Source organism: Carettochelys insculpta, chromosome 1 (assembly GCF_033958435.1).
Source record: "Carettochelys insculpta isolate YL-2023 chromosome 1, ASM3395843v1, whole genome shotgun sequence".
Taxonomy (NCBI): domain Eukaryota; kingdom Metazoa; phylum Chordata; order Testudines; family Carettochelyidae; genus Carettochelys; species Carettochelys insculpta.
In genome coordinates, this window is record NC_134137.1 from 51,570,586 (window position 1) to 51,588,344 (window position 17,759).

The 17,759-nt window shown below is 43.4% G+C and overlaps 1 long non-coding RNA gene across 1 annotated transcript in view; it reads left to right on the plus strand.

Moving 5' to 3' along the window:
• The window catches only part of LOC142008749 (uncharacterized), a 42,506-nt gene extending 27,006 nt beyond the window's left edge, over window positions 1–15,500 (plus strand). Inside the window, exons 4-5 of the long non-coding RNA XR_012644221.1 lie at window positions 14,401–14,647; window positions 15,007–15,500. This is a non-coding gene — a long non-coding RNA (uncharacterized LOC142008749). The remainder of the gene's footprint in view (window positions 1–14,400; window positions 14,648–15,006) is intronic.
• Window positions 15,501–17,759: the final 2,259 nt, after the last annotated feature.

Sequence of the window (17,759 nt, forward strand, 5' to 3'; positions counted from 1 at the left end):
TTGTTTTTTGGGTCTGGATCTCACAGAGACTTAAACTGGTCAGTTATGGTGTAAATTGATCTATGCCAAGGATTTTTAGAAGTTACACCTACACCAACAGATTAAAAACTCTTTGTACTATGTAAAAATAGAATTCTCTCTCCATTACAATAATTATCTTGTAGAAGTGCAGCATTTAAGAAAGGTAATAGACTAGTGAGCTGTCAGCCTGTGGGTTATGTATTTGATTGATTACAGTGGATCCATTTTCCAATTACAGCAAAACCTCTATGGAAACCACTGTTACTTGCCACCTGTCTTAAAAGGCCCACTAAATATAACTGGAAAAGTACAGAGTACAGTTCTCTTTCCAGGTTATTTTAGAAAACTCTGCTCAGCAGCTGGTTTCTGTTGCTTGATGCTTTTGTCCACTCTCTTTGTTCTTTAAGCATGGCAGGCACTGCCCCACATAGTTTGTAACAGCTTCAAAACCAGAACTGAGGACCACATTTCAAGGGACACTTCCCATGTGGGGCAAACTAAACACAGACTCCACATTATAAACAACCACAGTCTCAGTTGCCATTAAAGAGTCACGCTCATAACAAGAAACCAAACTAAAGCAACATATGCAAACATAGGGAGAATGGAATATTCCCCAACTCACGGGTCATCCAAGTTCCGGAACACCTCAGTGTGCAGTGCACTCTCATTTTCCCTCCTCTGTCTCCCACTTATCCACACAGCTCACCTCAGCATCTCCGGAGGAGGAAGGGGAAGCTGTTTGCCAGGAAGTGGAAAGGGCCTTGTGCCCTGTCACTAGGTGGTCCTGCTTTCAATGGCAAAGAACTAAGCATTTAATTCCCACTGAAAGCAAACTCATGTTCATTCAAAACAAACCTTTGTGGATAAGAACCATCTTCATCAAATGAAGTGGGTCTCACCCTTGGAAAGCTCATTACCTAATATATAAATCTGTTAGTCTTTAAGGTGCTGCAGGACAGCTCGTTTTTTGTGAAGCTACAGACCCTTCTGAGGCTCTTTTCATTAGGCATTTCTGGTTGTTATTGTTCATACACATCCCCCTTCCACTGCATTCACTCTCGTCGTTTTATAGGTAAGGCTTGGCATTCAGCCTCCACTCCTATTTGCTGTTGAAAGGGTGACATAGGAAGGCTATGCCCAGCAGGCAGTCCCACTATAAATACAGGTGAGTGGCTATTGTGCTTCAGAGCAAAGCACCAAAACCATTACCACAATAAATAACATATTCTTTTAGGACAACAACCTTCTGTGGATCCACCCTGTCCCAATTTCCCCACCCCAGCACAGCATCGCACTGCACAAAACAGTAGTGCACCTTTTGGCCCTTTACTCTTCTTTCACACCATTCTACCTCCCTTCCCCCACCACATTTCCCTTGGGCGTTATACTTCCTACACCTGCAATAAAGATCCAACAATATCTATTACATGTCCTGAATTTTTCTCCTCTCCCTACATCATCCCCATCAGCAGGGGACATGTAACTGTGGCTTTCTTTTTCAGCACAGTCTCTGTGGGCAGTAGCTAGCATCAGCAAATTCAGCTAACCAACAGACATCAGTACTTTTCTCCCATTCTTGGTTTTCTTCAGATCCCTTCTATGGTACCCAAAGCAGCCAAAAATACTGATTATGATTTTCCTCCGTGGTCCTGAGAATTTAGATGTACATCTTCCCTTATTTTTAATGGACAGTGTATCGAAACCTCCTACACTGCTTTCATTTCATGGATTTGATCTCAGTCATAGTCAAGAAAAGAGCCCGATCTCACCTGCTGCCTGAGTACAAGACTTCTACTGGAGTCAATAAGGTGCTAAAGGACTGCAGGGCTAAGCCCTTAATAAAATAAATGCTACACAAAAATGGGAATGATTCACCAAGAAACAGAAAACTCATCAGAGACAATTCCAACAGAAACATTGCAGGATCTTAGCTCAGCTGGCAGTAAGTGAGATGGTTTGGAGATCAGATTCAAACCTTAGCATAATATATCCTGCTGTTAACAGCAACAGCCTTGTAGTGTAATGCATAGCATCCATTACAAGGTAACAAAGAACAATTTGATTGTAACTGTGGACTCTCTTGTGTTAATCAATAAGGTCTGTATTTTCACCCACACCTCTTGCATGGGTTTTCTTCTTCTTGCTTGTTTTTTTCCCTCCCCTGTATACACAATGCAAACAGTTCAGCTGTGCTAATTGTAGCAGCAAATGTTAAATACCTTCCACTGCTTTATCATTATATTTTCCTCAAGGATTGCCAGCACATCATTGTCCTTTAGAAAGTTAGGGTCACTGATCAGCGACATATAAAGTCACATAAGTCCCCCAGGGTTCTCTCCACTTTTCTCCAGAGCCCAAGGAGCAGATCTAAAAGCAGTTTCCTGGGGACCACATTCAATGGCTAGGTCTACCCCAGCAGTGCTAAACAGACACAGAAATACTAGTGTGGGATACCTGCAAAGCCATACTTATGCCAATGAAGTAAAGCCACTTCACTTAGAACATAACAAGCTAGGCCAGTAAAAGTGCATCTTGGTCAGTATAAAAGTGCATCTTGGTCAGTACAGCTGTATCTAGGCTGGAGATTTCAGCTGGCACAGCTATGCTGGTTCATACCCTGGACTAACACACCTTACAGGCAGAAGTCTGAAATGCAGACACAGCCTGAGCCTGCAGCTGCTAACACCTACTCCCAGAGACCGACTTCCACCACCTTTGTCTGGGGCTTTCAGACATCCTTACTGTCCTAATGCTGGTTCTCACCTGTGACAGCACCTCATTACCATATTTCCCCTATAACTGGGCACTTTTACTTTGCCAAAGTCACCTGGAGGCTTTCACTGCTTCCACCCTCAAATCTGCCTCATCACACCACACTTCATTTACCCTTCTCTCCTCCCATCTAATTTCTTCACCTTCTGCCCACCCCTGACCCCTCCTCCTCTGCTCCTTACTCACTTGTGATGTTCTGTCTAAACATTCTTTCTTGTATGAATGTTATCAGTGAGCTCCTCAGTTGAGGTCAGTCAGAGTAGCTCCTTCAAGTCACTAGACCTATGACCATTTTCACCAGTTGACAACCTGGCCCTGTGTCTAAACTTGGAGTACAAAGACTTTGAGACAGGGACAATGGCTCTTCTACGTTCTGTAAAATTTCCAGTTCTCTTTAGGTGCCATAGAAATAAACTATAATACAGCCAAATGGGTTTCCTGATGCCTTATAAACATCCACAACCATGGGGAAATCTCCTGGTATTGTGACACAGTACATGCCAGGATAGCTGGCAGAGAATAAGTACCTGTGGCCACAGGATGTTGGTGTGACAGGGTACTATTTTCTGCAGTATCCTGGTGTAAACCCAGGCACGCTGAGACCACTGACAAAGGAGAGTGAGGTGTCTGCTCTACAGCCATGGCTGAGAGCCAGCCAGCTTTTAGCTTATGTGGTAGAGTACAGGGCATTAGGCCCTCGGGATGCAGGTTCATTTCCTCTGGCCAAGGACCTGGGTGCATTGGCCTTACGCAGGGTAAACCCCATGGCAATGCAGACATTGACTAACTTCAGAAGGACTCAGTTCTAGGGCACAATACCTTGGAAATCAATCCCTCAAAGGGATCAAACCCCCAAATAACACCTGTGTGGTAATACCACTTTATTAAAAAAATGCAATTGCTTGGCAGTTGTTAGGGTTCTATGTGACTTTTCTTAGAAAAATGTAATTCATGCAGTCTCTGAGCAGTATTATCAGTGTCAAAGAAGTGTTTGGGAGCAATATATCTAAAGTAGGTTGAGAGGAGTGGAATATAAATTCTCCCCTCTGAAGGCAGCCTTTTGAAGCTACACCCTTGGGTGAGAAACCCACAGCTACTGTTTACATGCTCCTAGAAACTCTAGTTCATCCCCTCCAAACTGTATGAAGAACAGACAAAACTGCTCCTGAAGGTGCTAGTACTGAGCAGAGACTGCTGTGAACCTGTGATCACAAAAAGCTCTCTGAGAGCATGGTGTGTGGAAAGGAGGGTGTAGGAGGACTGCTTGCCTGACAGAACCCATACTTGAGTGCAGCAATCTCTGGTAATGTGGGTGTAGGTTCTTTTTATTATTTTTAATATGGTCTCTGGGTGATACTTTTACCATAAGAATCACATTTGCTTACCTGGACAGAGCTGTGAGGTACCTTTTAACCACCGTAATTACACTGTCTGTGAAGGGAAAGCAAGCAGACCTGCTTCAGTAATCAGACTTTGCTGGGGAGAATGACAGTATAGTCAGGCAACCTGGGAAAAGACCTGGTGAGTAGCGTGGGAGTTGTATGTCTTCATCCAAGAGAGGCCACAGCCAGGGAGCTGTAGACCAAGAGTAGGTGCCGGACTCATAAGAACATAAGAATAGCTATTAGTGGGTCAGACCAAAGGTCCATCTAGCCCAGCATCCCATCTGCTGACAGTGGCCAGTGCCAGGGGCCCCAGAGCAGGTGGACCAAAGACAATGATCAAGCAACTTGTCTTGTGCCATCCATCTCCAGCCTCTGACAAACAGAAGCCAGGGACACCATTCCTACCCCTGGCTAATAGCCTTTTATGGACCTAACCTCCATGAATTTATCTAGCTCTTCTTTGAACTCTCTTATAATCCTGGCCTTCACAGCCTCCTCTGGCAAGGAGTTCCACAGGTTGATTGTGCGCTGTGTGAAAAAGAACTTTTTTTATTAGTTTTAAACCTGCCACCCATTAATTTTATTTGGTGTCCTCTAGTTTTTATATTATGGGAATGATTTTATGTGCCTCATCATCTCCCCCCTCAGTCTCTTTTTCTCTAAAAGGAAAAGTCCCAGTCTCTTTAACCTCTCCTCATATGGGACCTGTTCCAAACCCCTAATCATTTTAGTTGCCCTTTTCTGAACCTTTTCTAATGCAAAAATATCTTTTTTGAGGTGAGGAGAACACATCTGTATGCAGTATTCCAGATGTGAGCATACCATAGTTTTATAAAGAGGCAGTAAAATATTCTTTCTTATTTTCTATCCCTTTTTTAATAATTCCTAACATCCTATTTGCTTTTTTTTTGACTGCTGCTGCACACTGTGTGGATGTTTTCAGAGAACTATCCACAGTAACCCCAAGATCTCTTTAGTTGTAGCTAAATTAGCCCCCATGATATTGTATGTATACCTGGGGTTATTTTTTCCAATGTGCATTACTTTAAACTTATCCACATTACATTTCATTTGCCATTTTGTTGCCTAATCACTGTTTGAAGTTCTTCACAGTCTGCTTTCATCTTGACTAATTTGAACAGTTTAGTATTGTCCTCAAACTTTACCACCTCACTACTTACCCCTTTCTCTAGATCACTTATGAATAAGTTGAATAGGATTGGTCCTAGGACTGACCTTTGGGGAACACCACTTGTTACCTTTCTCCATTCAGAAAATTTACCATTTGTTCCTACCCTTTGTTTCCTGTCTTGTAACCAGTTCTCAATCCATGAAAGGGTCTTCCTTCTTATCTTATGACAACCTAATTGACACAAGAGCCTTTGGTGAGGGACTTTGTCAAAGACTTTCTGGAAATCTAAGTATGCTATATCGACTGGATCCCCCTTCTCTGCATGTTTGTTAACCCCTTCAAAGAATTCCAATAGATTAGTAAGACATGATTTCCCTTTACAGAAACCAAGTTGACTTTTGCCCAACAAATTATGTTCTTTTACGTGTCTGACAATTTTATTCTTTACTACTGTTTAGACTAATTTGCCCGGTACTAATGTTAGACTTACCGGTCCGTAATTGCCAGGGTTTCCTCTAGAGCTCTAGAGTGTTATGTTGGCTGTCTTCCAGTCCTTGGGTACAGAAGCTGATGTAAAGAATAGGTTACAAATCATGGTTAATAATTCCACAATTTCACATTTGAGTTCTTTCAGAACCCTTGGGTGAATACCATCCGGTCCTGGTGATTTGTTACTGTTAGGTTTTTCTGTTTTGTCCAAAACCTGCTCTAATGGCACTTCAATCTGGGACAGTTCCACAAATTCATCACACAGAAAGGACAGTGCAGGTTTGCGAATCTCCCTAACATCCTCAGCTGTGAAGACTGAACAAAGGAATCATTTAGTCTCTCTGCAATGGGTTTATCATCCTGGGTTGCTCTTTTTGTATCTCGAATGTCTGGGGCCCCACTGCTTGTTTATCAGGCTTCCTGCTTCTAATATACTTAAAAAACTTTTTGCTATTACTTTTTGAGTTTTTGGCTAGCTGTTCCTCAAGATCTTTTTTGTGTTTTCTCATTACATTTTTGCACTTAATTTGGCAGTGTTTAGGCTCCATCATATTTACCTCACTAGGATTGGACTTCCACTTTTTAAAAGATGCCTTTTTATCTCTCATTGTTTCTTTTACATGGTTGTTAAGCCATGGTGACTCTTTTTTAGGTTTCTTACTATGTTTTTAAATTTGGGGTATACATTTAAGTTGGGCCTCTATTATGGTATCCTTGAAAATTTTCCATGCAACTTGCAGGGATTTTACTCTAGTCTTTACTGTGCCTTTTAATTTCTGTTTAGCTAACCTCCACATTTTTGTGTCATTCCCCTTTTTGAAATTAAATGCCAGAGTGTTGGACTGCTGAGGTGTTCTTCCCACCACAGGAATGTTAAATGTTGTTATATTATGATCACTATTCCCAAGTGGTCCTATAATAGTTACCTCCTGGACCAGATGTTTTGAAACTAAAAACAAGTGTTTATAAAGGATGGAAAGAAACAAAAAGCTGAACAGGGCTGAGAAGATGCTGTGTTTGTGCTGAGAGAGAAAAGGACAAATTCATCCCTTCTGTACCTAAACTGACACCAATTTAGAGTTGCACCGTTGACGAATATGTTCCTGTGAATTGATTTCTTTGCTGCAAGTAAACTGACGTTCCATGTGGTGCTTCTGCTGTTTAATACATTTTTTGTGGAAAATAAGGCTCTGTGGGAACACACAAGGCCACAACCTGAAGTTCTCATTTAACTCACACACCTAGGCATGCATGTCACTGTCCCATGCAGTGGCAGCTAGACCACTTCCACAGAGAAAGAATGAATATCCTCTGCTGCCTTAGTCAAGAGGCAGGTGGCTTTTGGCTTTAATTACAGAGGCTCCTGCACTGAGGTCCCAGGTTTGAGCCCACTGGTGGGGGCGTTACACTTGCTCCATTTTTACTCAGCCAGAACTTCAGGGTTTTACCAGCTTCAAATAAAACACTAAGAATCTCTAGCAGACTAAAGTGGATACTTTAGTGTCTTCTTTTATCATAAAAAGAAAAATAAACTAAATGAGTGATCCAAAGTGTCTGATCAACTCAAGAGCCATGTCATTATTTTCTTTTTGATACTAAGCTTCATTTTCCCATTTTACGCCTCTTTCTTGTTCTCTCTCTTCTCCCCATTATGAACCTCGTTCAACTCCTATTGATTTCAGAGGGAGTTCAGCCAAGCTTTCTTACTGTTACCTTATTCTCAATCGCCTTTATGTTTCTCATGGCCGTGCTTATGACTCTTTGTTGTTTTGCATAGAGGAAAGACAAGAAATAGTCCTATGTCAGTTTCAGTGTGAGCATTATTTATCATTTGCCCTATGGAATCATAATGGAATTGTCAAATCACAACTTCCAGTAATATTTGATTGAGGGATACGAAGTGGCACAAAAGGTCAAAATAAAGTCTCATTCACACAGAACCTACTTCTTTCTCTTTTTCTCTTATTTGCCCTGTAGGATATTTGGCAACTTTGCCCACAGGGGTGATAACAAAGTTGACTTATTTCATACAATGTTCTACAATAACACAAAAAGAATTCAAGGTTTGGCTTAAGAAAACATCACAAAGAAATCAATCAAGTTTCTATTTGCATTTGCTACTATTTCATAATCCCCAGGTGTGTAGGGATTGTTGTAAGATACTGAGGAACTAATTTGATGGTTTTGTGATTGTGACAGCGTGTGGTCACAGAAGTTGCCTTGAGCACAATTCTAGGGCACAACAGCCAGGAAACCAACTCCCAAAGGGTCAAACCCCCAAATAAACCCAACTCTCTCTGTCTTAAAGTTTTACACAGTGGAAGCTCATAAAATAAGCCCCCTTTACCAATGAAAGAGAGCTATGCACAGTTGTTGCTCCCCATAGGTAGCAATTATTTACACTGGGCTTTATAATAAACAAAAGATTTTATTAAGTACAAAAAGTAGGCTTTAAATGGTTACAAGTGAAAACAGACAGATCAAAGTAAGTTATAAAATTAAAATGAAAAGAAAACACATAGCAAGTTCTAACTTTGCTAAGAAACTTGTCACATGCAAATTCTTACCCAAAACAGCTGTTCTTACTTCAGGCATAAGCTTCAAGTTAGATCATTTACTTTGTCTTGAGGAACAGTCTTTCAAATACATATTCAGTGCCTCATTAGCATGCGGGCGGCCGCGGCACTTCGAAATTGAAGCGGTTCGCCACCGCGCGGCTTGTCCCTTTGGGGATCCTTTTTGAAAGGACCCCGCCCACTTTGAAGTCCCTTTATTCCTGTGACATTCTGCACTAGTCAGACTTCCCTTTTATGGTCCTGCCAAGCTTTATTATTGCCAGAGCCCAGTGCATCAATACCTCACTTCCCCCAAGAACACTTTAGGTTAGGACGTGCTGCATATGTTCACAGACGAGGGAAACAGATTATTTAAGGAGGGGTTATATGAGAGTATCAGTTATCATTATTTTAGCTGTGATGGTGATTTCATTAGGCCAAATCCTGAGGTCTTTGCTCATTTCCTACTCTGTCCTTACTTAGGTAAAGGTCTGACATCACCCTGTGTAAAGACAGAGCACAAGGCTCAGTCTTTGGCCCATTAGTTGTACTGTAAATGCAGCTGAATGCTGGCAATAGGTGCATCTTACAAACGGGAACATTCTTAACAAGCTTTGAACTCCAAATACGGGAACAAAATGTCTCTGTTGCTGCGAGAAAGGTGCAGAGTGGGAGGCATATGAGCAGCAGCAGCACACTTCTACCACTACAGGTTTTATCAGTCCAAGTTCTCCTCTTGTAAGCTGTGTCTACACGTGCACGCTACTTCTAAGTAGTGGCACTAACTTCGAAATAGCGCCCGTCGCGGCTACACGCGTCGGGCGCTATTTTGAAGTTAACTTCGATGTTAGGCGGCGAGACGTCGAAGTCGCTAACCTCATGAGGGGATCGGAATAGCGCCCTACTTCGACGTTCAACGTCGAAGTAGGGACCGTGTAGACGATCCGCATCCCGCAACGTCGAAATTGCCGGGTCCTCCATGGCGGCCATCAGCTGAGGCGTTGAGAGATGCTCTCTCTCCAGCCCCTGCGGGGCTCTATGGTCACCGTGGGCAGCAGCCCTTAGCCCAGGGCTTCTGGCTGCTGCTGCGGCAGCTGGGGATCCATGCTGCAGGCACAGGGTCTGCAACCAGTTGTCGGCTCTGTGTATCTTGTGTTGTTTAGTGCAACTGTGTCTGGGAGGGGCCCTTTAAGGGAGCGGCTTGCTGTTGAGTCCACCCTGTGACCCTGTCTGCAGCTGTGCCTGGCACCCTTATTTCGATGTGTGCTACTTCGGCGTGTAGACGTACCCTCGCAGCGCCTATTTCGATGTGGTGCTGCGCAACGTCGAAGTTGAACATCGACGTTGCCAGCCCTGGAGGACGTGTAGACGTTATTCATCGAAATAGCCGTTGCTACATCAAAATAAGCTATTTCGATGTAGGCTTCACGTGTAGACGTAGCCGTAATGTGCCTCGACTGAGATGGTATGAAGGTGTTTTTGGTTCTGTGCTTATCCAAGTCTGGTGTTCTCTGCTGAGCCCATCTGACCGAGATCCCCAAATCCTGCCATAAAAGCCACTGAAAAGCTGTCAGAAAATAACACACCTTTTAATCCTAACAAGTTGGCTAGATTCAGTTAGTAACCTAGATGCCAAAGGCTCTCTATTCAACTGACAAAATCTTGACCCTAAACAATTCCAAGAACTACAATAACACATCTCGTAGAACTGGAAGGGATCTCAGGAGGTCACCGAGTCCAGTCCCCTGCCCTCTTGGAAGGACCAAGTACCATTCCCCCTTTTTATATATATAAAATCTATTGGCCCCAGATCCTTAAATGGCCCCCTCAAGGGATGAGCTCACACCCCTGGGTTTTGCAGGCCAATGCTCAAACCACTGAGCTACCTATCCCACCATAATACTCTTTGGAGAAAGTAAATTTCTAAAGTTTACATCTAACTAGGAAGCAAAAATATGAGTCACTAAATCCCATTCTGATTTATACCTGTCTGAACGCAGACTGTCTACAAAAACTAAGCCACTCCATACTAGACAGGGAAAAATGGAAGGAAATAGGGAGAGAGGCATCATTCACCAACAGGTGCTGAGCCCACGGTTGTTAATGATGATGATGAACCCAGACTATCTCCACCGATGTCCAGGATAAACACCAGCAGGGTGTTCTTCCATGAAGCTGTTCCCTAGTGCTTATTCTCAAAAGTCCAGATGTTAAGCTGTAGACTTGTTTGACTCCATCCAAACCATATTTTTTCACAGCCTCTTTTTCCTTCTTTCCAGAATGTGTCATTCTGATGCAATCCAGTAATATAATAATAGAGGCCTCGATATGAATTTTACTCATTATGAAAATTTTAGAAGGCTGCCTCTCTTCAAGAATGTATCACTTATGTAACTGACAATGTTCTGGAATGAGTCAGACTATGAATCATGGAAGATAAAACTAGAAATCCCAGCCCCATTATGCACTGTTCTTTAATAATATAGAATTATTTTTTTCTGTCACATCAAACGCTCTTATGCCTTTATTCCGTGGTTCAGCTTTTTAACCATATATTTTTCACTGAACAAAGCCAAGTTTGACAGGAGCAGCTTCCTGGTTGATTTGTGCTCTGACTTGATGTTGCACATTATATAGTAAAATTGAACAGCTTGCATACGGATGCTAACACAGGTGCTATGTAAATATATTAAGAAGGCTTGTTTGTTTGTTTTTTAAATTTACCATTTATGTGGCAGCAGTATTTAGAGGCCTTAATCATATTAGGGTTTCCTGGTAGCAGGTGCTGTGCCAAGGTTTCGTAAATAACAGTTATTGTTGCTTCAAGGAGCTAGAGTCTGAAAGACAGGCTTTCACCTGATGGCCTTGTTTTTAACTGGTTTTCTCATGTAATTGAAAGGAAATGGCAATCTTGCTCAAGTCTGGCTATGAGGAAATCAAAAATGCACCAGAAAATAAGGAACCTGGGTTTCAAAGAGCCATTGGACACTCTTATTAGTGAACCTACAATGTACACATACCCATCTAATATTTGTGCATGCTTGCTTCAGGTATTTACATGCGTAAGTGAGGCATGCATCAGTATGCGCTTGTAATTACAAATGCCTGAGTCTGATCACTTGTCCTAGCCTTTTAGGTGACAAATCTGAGTACTTGCGCCAGATTGAGTTGTCATTAGAGGATGTTTTGGAACAAATTGATAAACTTAATAGTAACAAGTCACCAGGACAAGATGGCATTCACCTGAGTTCTGAAACTAACTGTGGTTTGTAACTTATCCTTTAAATCAGCTTCTGTATCTAATGACTGGAAGATAGTGAATGTAACACCAATATTTTAAAAGGGCTCTAGAGGTGATGGTGGTAATTACAGACCAGTAAGTCTAACAATAGTACTGGACAAATTAGTTTAAACTATAGTAAAGAATAAAATTGTCAGACACATAGCTGAACATAATTGTTGGGGAAAAGTCCTCTTGGTTTCTATAAAGGGAAATCATGCCTTACTAATCTACGAGAGTACTTTTGGGGGTCAATAAGCATGTGGACAACAGGGATCCAGTGGATATAGTATACTTAGATTTCCAGAAAGCTTTTGACAAGGTTCCTCACCAAAGGCTCTTAAGTAAACTAAGTTGTCATTGGATGAGAGGAAAGGTTCTCTCATAGACTGATATCTGGTTAAAAGATAGGAAACAAAAGGTAGGAATAAATGGTAAGTTTTCAGAATGGAGACGGGTAACTAGTGGTGACTGCCAAGAGTCTGTACTAGGACAAGTCCTATTCAGCCTATTTATAAATAATCCGGAGAAAAGAGTAAACTGTGAGGTGGTAGTTTGCAGATGATATTACAATTGCTGCTCAAGAGAGTTAAGAACAAAGCTACTCAAGAGATGTAAGACCAAAGCAGACTGTGAAAAGCTTCTGAAAGATCTCACAAAACTAAGTGATTAGGAAACAAAATAGCAAATGAAATTTAATACTGATAAATGCAAAGTAATGCACATTGGAAATATAATCCCAAGTGTACACGCAAAATGACTGGGACTACTTTAGCTTCTTCTTTTTCTTGGTGGTCACTCGATAATGAGTAGGATGTCATTTATCTATAACTAATTAAGAGAGAGAACTTGAAGTTATTATGGATAGTTCTCTGAAAACATCCAGTCAATGAGCAGCATTTAAAGGGGGATAGAGAATAAAACAGAGACTATCTTATTGCCTCCATATAAAACCATGGTATGCCCACATCGTGAATACTACATGTAAGCGTGGTCGCCTCATCTCAAAAATATATATATATTGACATTGGAAAAGGATCAGAAAAGGGCAACAAAAATGATCAGGGGTTTGGAATGGGTGTCATGTGAAGAGAGATTAAAAAGGCTGAGACTTTTCAGTTTAGAGATTAGGCAAGTAAGGGGGGGATATGATAGAGGTCTATAAAATCATGACTGGTATGGAAAAAGTGAAAAAAATGTTATTTGTTCCCATAATATAAGAACTAGGGATGAGCAAATGAAATTAATGGGTAGCAGGTTTAAAACTAAAAAAAAGGAAGTTTTTCTACATGCAGCCTACGGCAGACCTGTGGAACTCCTTGCTAGAGGATGTTGTGAAGACCAGGACTTTTAACAGGGTGCAAAAAAGAACTAGATAAATTCACAGAGGTTAGGTCCATCAATTTCTATTAGGCAATGGTGTCCCCAGCCTCTGTTTGTCAGAGGCTGCAAATGGATGAAAGGAGAGAGATCGCTTGATCGTTACCTGTTGAGTCACTCCCTCTGGGGTATCTGGCATTGGCCACTGTCAGCAGACAGGATACTGGGCTAGCTGGACCTTTGTTCTGACCCAGTATGGCCTCCCTATGTTCTTAGTAACAGCAGAAAGTGTTTCAGAACTTCTGTCATTGATGGTTTTGGAAGAAGACACTTTCCTTTGCGATATTCCGGGGAGAAAGCCAATTGTAAAAGAAAAATGTGAATTAATACTGTGAAAAAATTTCCATTAATCAAATTCAAAATCATTTTTCAGTTCACCCCTTCTTGTTCCATTTTCCACAAACATTCACCCAAGTCTGTTTTTAATTTTCATAAATGTTTGAAGAGGAGCTTTTCCTTTGGTGTTGCAGTATATTCTTGTACGGATGTGAGTGTTCTCACGCTGGAAATTCTAACCCAGCCAACCTGTGTCTACCAAGCCAAAATCTCTATCCCACTGTCCCCTTTGCCTCACGAGCTGTGTCTACACTAGGCAATAATTTCTAAAATTCAGGCCCTTTTTCGAAGGAGCGCGCAGCGCATCTGTACACGCTGCATGCGCTTTCAAAAACTAAGTTGACGGTGCACACCGCGGGAATCGAAAGCACTCTTCCAAACAGGAAGCAGGAAGAGGCCCCCCCTTTTGACAGACTTTTTTAAAGAGGACGTGTGTAGACGCTCCACGTCCTGCTCTTTTGAAAGAGCGAGGTCTGCCATGGAGGCGATCAGCTGTTAGGTGGAGATGTGCTGCCTAGCACCTGTGGGGCTTTATGGTCCGTGGGTGAAGTAGCTCTTAAAGCTGCACAAACCCGGAAACCCCACTGTAGGAGGCTGAGAGAGTGAAGGCAGCAGCCTCAACACGCCATACCCCTGCACACCTCAGCACAACCCCCGGCACAGCTGACAGCGGCGTGGCCAGCACCTGGGCAGGTCAGGAGCCCCAGGGGCCCACCTCCGAGCATGTCCAGGGCTCGCAGGGGTCCAGCTGGCGGGGGAAAAGCATGCCTCCTCCTGGACAGAGCATGAGTTCTGGGACCTGCTGGGGCTCTAGCAGGAGGAGGAGGTGGTCGGCACAAAGCGGAGGAACATGGATGATCGGCACAAAGGATGAGGAACGTGGCTGGTTTTGCCAGGCTGAATGAGGGCCTGAGCTCCCGGGGTCGCCCTGTCCTCACTCCTGACCAGGTGAGAAGCAAGGTCAAGGAGTAGTGGCAGGGTTATACCTGGAATCAGGACTCAGCGAGCTGATCAGGGGCCGTCCCTGCTTTGTGCCCGTGTTACCAGGAGCTCCAGACTTCCCTGAGCCTCTGGGACACCCCCTCCCCACCTGCCATCCTCAACACCTCCACTGAGGAGTCCCAGCCCGGAAACGTCGAGGAGCTGGGACGGTTGAACAATCCAGTGCCGCCTGGGCCAGAGCTGGAGCCAGCCTCCGCCAGGGACTGGTAAAGCGAGGAGGGGGACCTGGTTTTAGACCTCCCCTTCTGCACCTCCAGCCAGGCATCCCCTGACCTTGGTGGTGGACCCTCAGGTACATACCTGACAGGGCACACACTCCAGAACATAGGGTGGGGGCACCATACCCAACTGGGGGCACCCCATGCCCCCAGCAGAACCCAGCCAGCCATTGCCCAGCCAGATCATGGCCCTCGGGATGGCAGCACATCCACCAGTGCCTTTCAGCATCCAGTCCTATGGACAGCACTGTGCCCTGCCCCCAGGAGGAGGGGTGGGGGGCTGGACCGCACAGGGGGGCCGCCCACAGGGTCACCCCACCCTCACAGTGGGAACAGGGGATGGGGACCCACCACCCCCAGGGGGATGGGGCGTGAGCACGGGGCAGGGGTCACTACTCACAGCCTGTTCCTCTCTTCCCTCCTGTTTCCACAGCTGCACCATCCAAGGGCCAGGAAAACCTGGCCCCATCGATTGTCCCAGCTAGCCCCCCAGAGACGAGGGATGGCAACTGGCCAGAGCCACTCCCGGCACCAGGATGTCCCAAGCTCCCAGAAAGGCCAGTGTGTACCACCCAGGCGCCCTTTCAAAAACACACTCTAGGGCAGACGTGGCTACTCTGTGAACAGCAGGGGACACAGTCTGGGCTAATTTTCCCTGCTGGGGATTCCTGCAGTTTCAATATTTTGTTTGTGTTTCAAGTTTGACTTAAAAATGGCAATGTAAATTAAACAAACAATCAAAATGTTCCATTCTGCCGATGTTGAAATGTAACGTTCCAAAGTGGTCTTTTCCATTTCCTTTTTTTAAGGGGAAATGTAATCCAAATTGACTCATTTCTGCCTAACAGTTATGACCTTTTTGAGGTCTCTTCCAGCCCGAGGATTCCATGATTTCAGTTTAAACAAAACAGCATCTTCTGATGGCAAGTTTCCAGCACACTCGAATAATAATAATACTGATAAGCAGTCCCAGCGCTCCCTGTGATGTCAGTCTGTGGTATATATCAGGAGCTGCCCTCTGTGCTGTTATTGGTTGTTGCTCCATCATCGTAAAGACAGCACTGGGGAAGTCACCACCACCTGTACCATGATCATCCACTTCTCTGATTCCACTGGCTTCCTCACTGGTCTCCAATCAGGGGAACAGAAACAATCCCATGTGACATGTGGCCAGTCCTACATTGCAAATAGCACACACCAAATATTGAGTATTTATTGTGAAAGGTTCCCGAGCAATTCATACGCCCGATTCAGGCCTCTTTGACATGCTGGGCCCAGGCCCATCTCCTACTCCAGTGACGAGCCTGATGAAAACAGAGCCTGCCCAAGATTGCCCCAGATCCAGCTTTCTGACAAGACATGATAAAGGTGAATAAAAGAGACAAATTGGCAGGGGTGTGATACCAAGTGGAAAACCACATTTGTCACAATCAGCAACAGCCTCACATCACCACCTGGCCACCATCGGGCAATCCCTCATTTCGGCTTGGTCTACACTAGAGGTCATAGTTGATCCCAGCCACACAATTGCTCTAGAATCGATGTATCAGAATTGACTTTCTTCAGCATGGAGTACCGGAGTTGATGGCTGAGCCCAGAGAGATCAATTTTGCCACCTCTTCACACACACAGCAAAATCGATCCCTGGAAGATCGATAGCAGTGTGCTGACACCCCCAAGTATAGACATATCCTCAGACTGCAGGACTGGGATGGCAGTAGCAGCCTTTCCTGCTGGCAGAGAGATTGGAATGTTGACTAAGACCCTAAGAACGATCCTAGTGGTTTAGCCCAAATGTCCCTTTAGCCCAGTATCCTGTCTTCCAAGAGTGGTAATGCCAGGTGCTTCAAAGGGAACGAACAGAGCAGGCAACTGTCAAGTGACCCATCCCCTGTCACCCATTTCTAGTGTCCAGCAAAAAAAATGAGTACTGGGCACCCGTAAGCATGCAAATCCTCCAGCATGGGCCACTTTTGCTACTTAAGCTTCATTTATTAATTTTAATTAATCTAATATATATGTCTAAAATAAGAAAGTCTGTGGTCCTCTGAGCAGCACAAAAATGGTAGAGTTTTGTCTAGAGCTGTGAAGAAAATGGACAGTGTGTCTCAGAGGCTTCTGAAATTTGGTTTCATTCCAATTTGGAATTAAACCTGAAAAATTCAAAATTAGCCAAGGGAAAAAAAACTTGACAACATTCATTTTGAATCAAAATGTTTTGTTTAAATTTTGACTTTTTAAAATTTTATAATATACAGTATCATCAATAATGGAAAATGAAAAGTTATTTGGAAAGGAAAAATCAAACTGTTTCATTCCAAAAAAAGGTAGAAATGTGACACTGACATTGAAACTTTCCCCTTTCTATTTCTGAAACAAAATTTGAGCAAGGTTGTTGATTTCAGAGTTTTGGCATTGTGATGAAACACCATTTTTAAATGGAAAATTGTTCCGTATGAGCTTTTCCCAACAAAGATCTAGCTTTGTCCATATGTGAATAGCTGTTGTACTCTGTTTCGTACCAAAATTTAATGTTGTGTCATCTTTTTATTTCAGCATTTGCTTCTCTATGCTACCATCCAAAATATATTTAAAAACACCCGCCCATGAGATGGATGCAAACAGATTTTCTTACATGTAATGATAAAGAGAAAACCTTAATAGTTACTGAAGCTCTGATGCATGGCTTCCTGCCAGGGCCTCTCTCTCAGAAGTCAACAGCCTCCATTTACTACTCTGATTCACCCCAATACTCAGAATATGCAACAGTTTTCTGCCATGTTTAGAACCAAACTTCTCAACGTTCTTGGCAGTGTTTGTCTCACAGCTTCTGGAGCCATCTTCTTGCCTTCCTTGGCCGCATGACCAGAAGGTTGCTTTGTCTTCTGGACACTCTTATCTGGTGTATCCTGGCCCAAGATGATGTTCCACTGATGGGGAAAATGTCTGGTTTAGGAATTCTCTTGGAATACTTTGCTGAGCTCTTAGTGACAAAAAAAAAAACATAATTAAATAAAGGCACAGCTCCAACAACAGCAATAAATATTGAAGATGGTGATCAGCTGGGCACATCTGGTTGGACTCCAGTCAGACAGGGAAGGAGGAGGTCAGGTAATGGAGCATCCAACTGGGACAAAACAACTCAGAGAATTCCAGTTAGTGCACAAGTTAAGTCGCCTCCCCTTC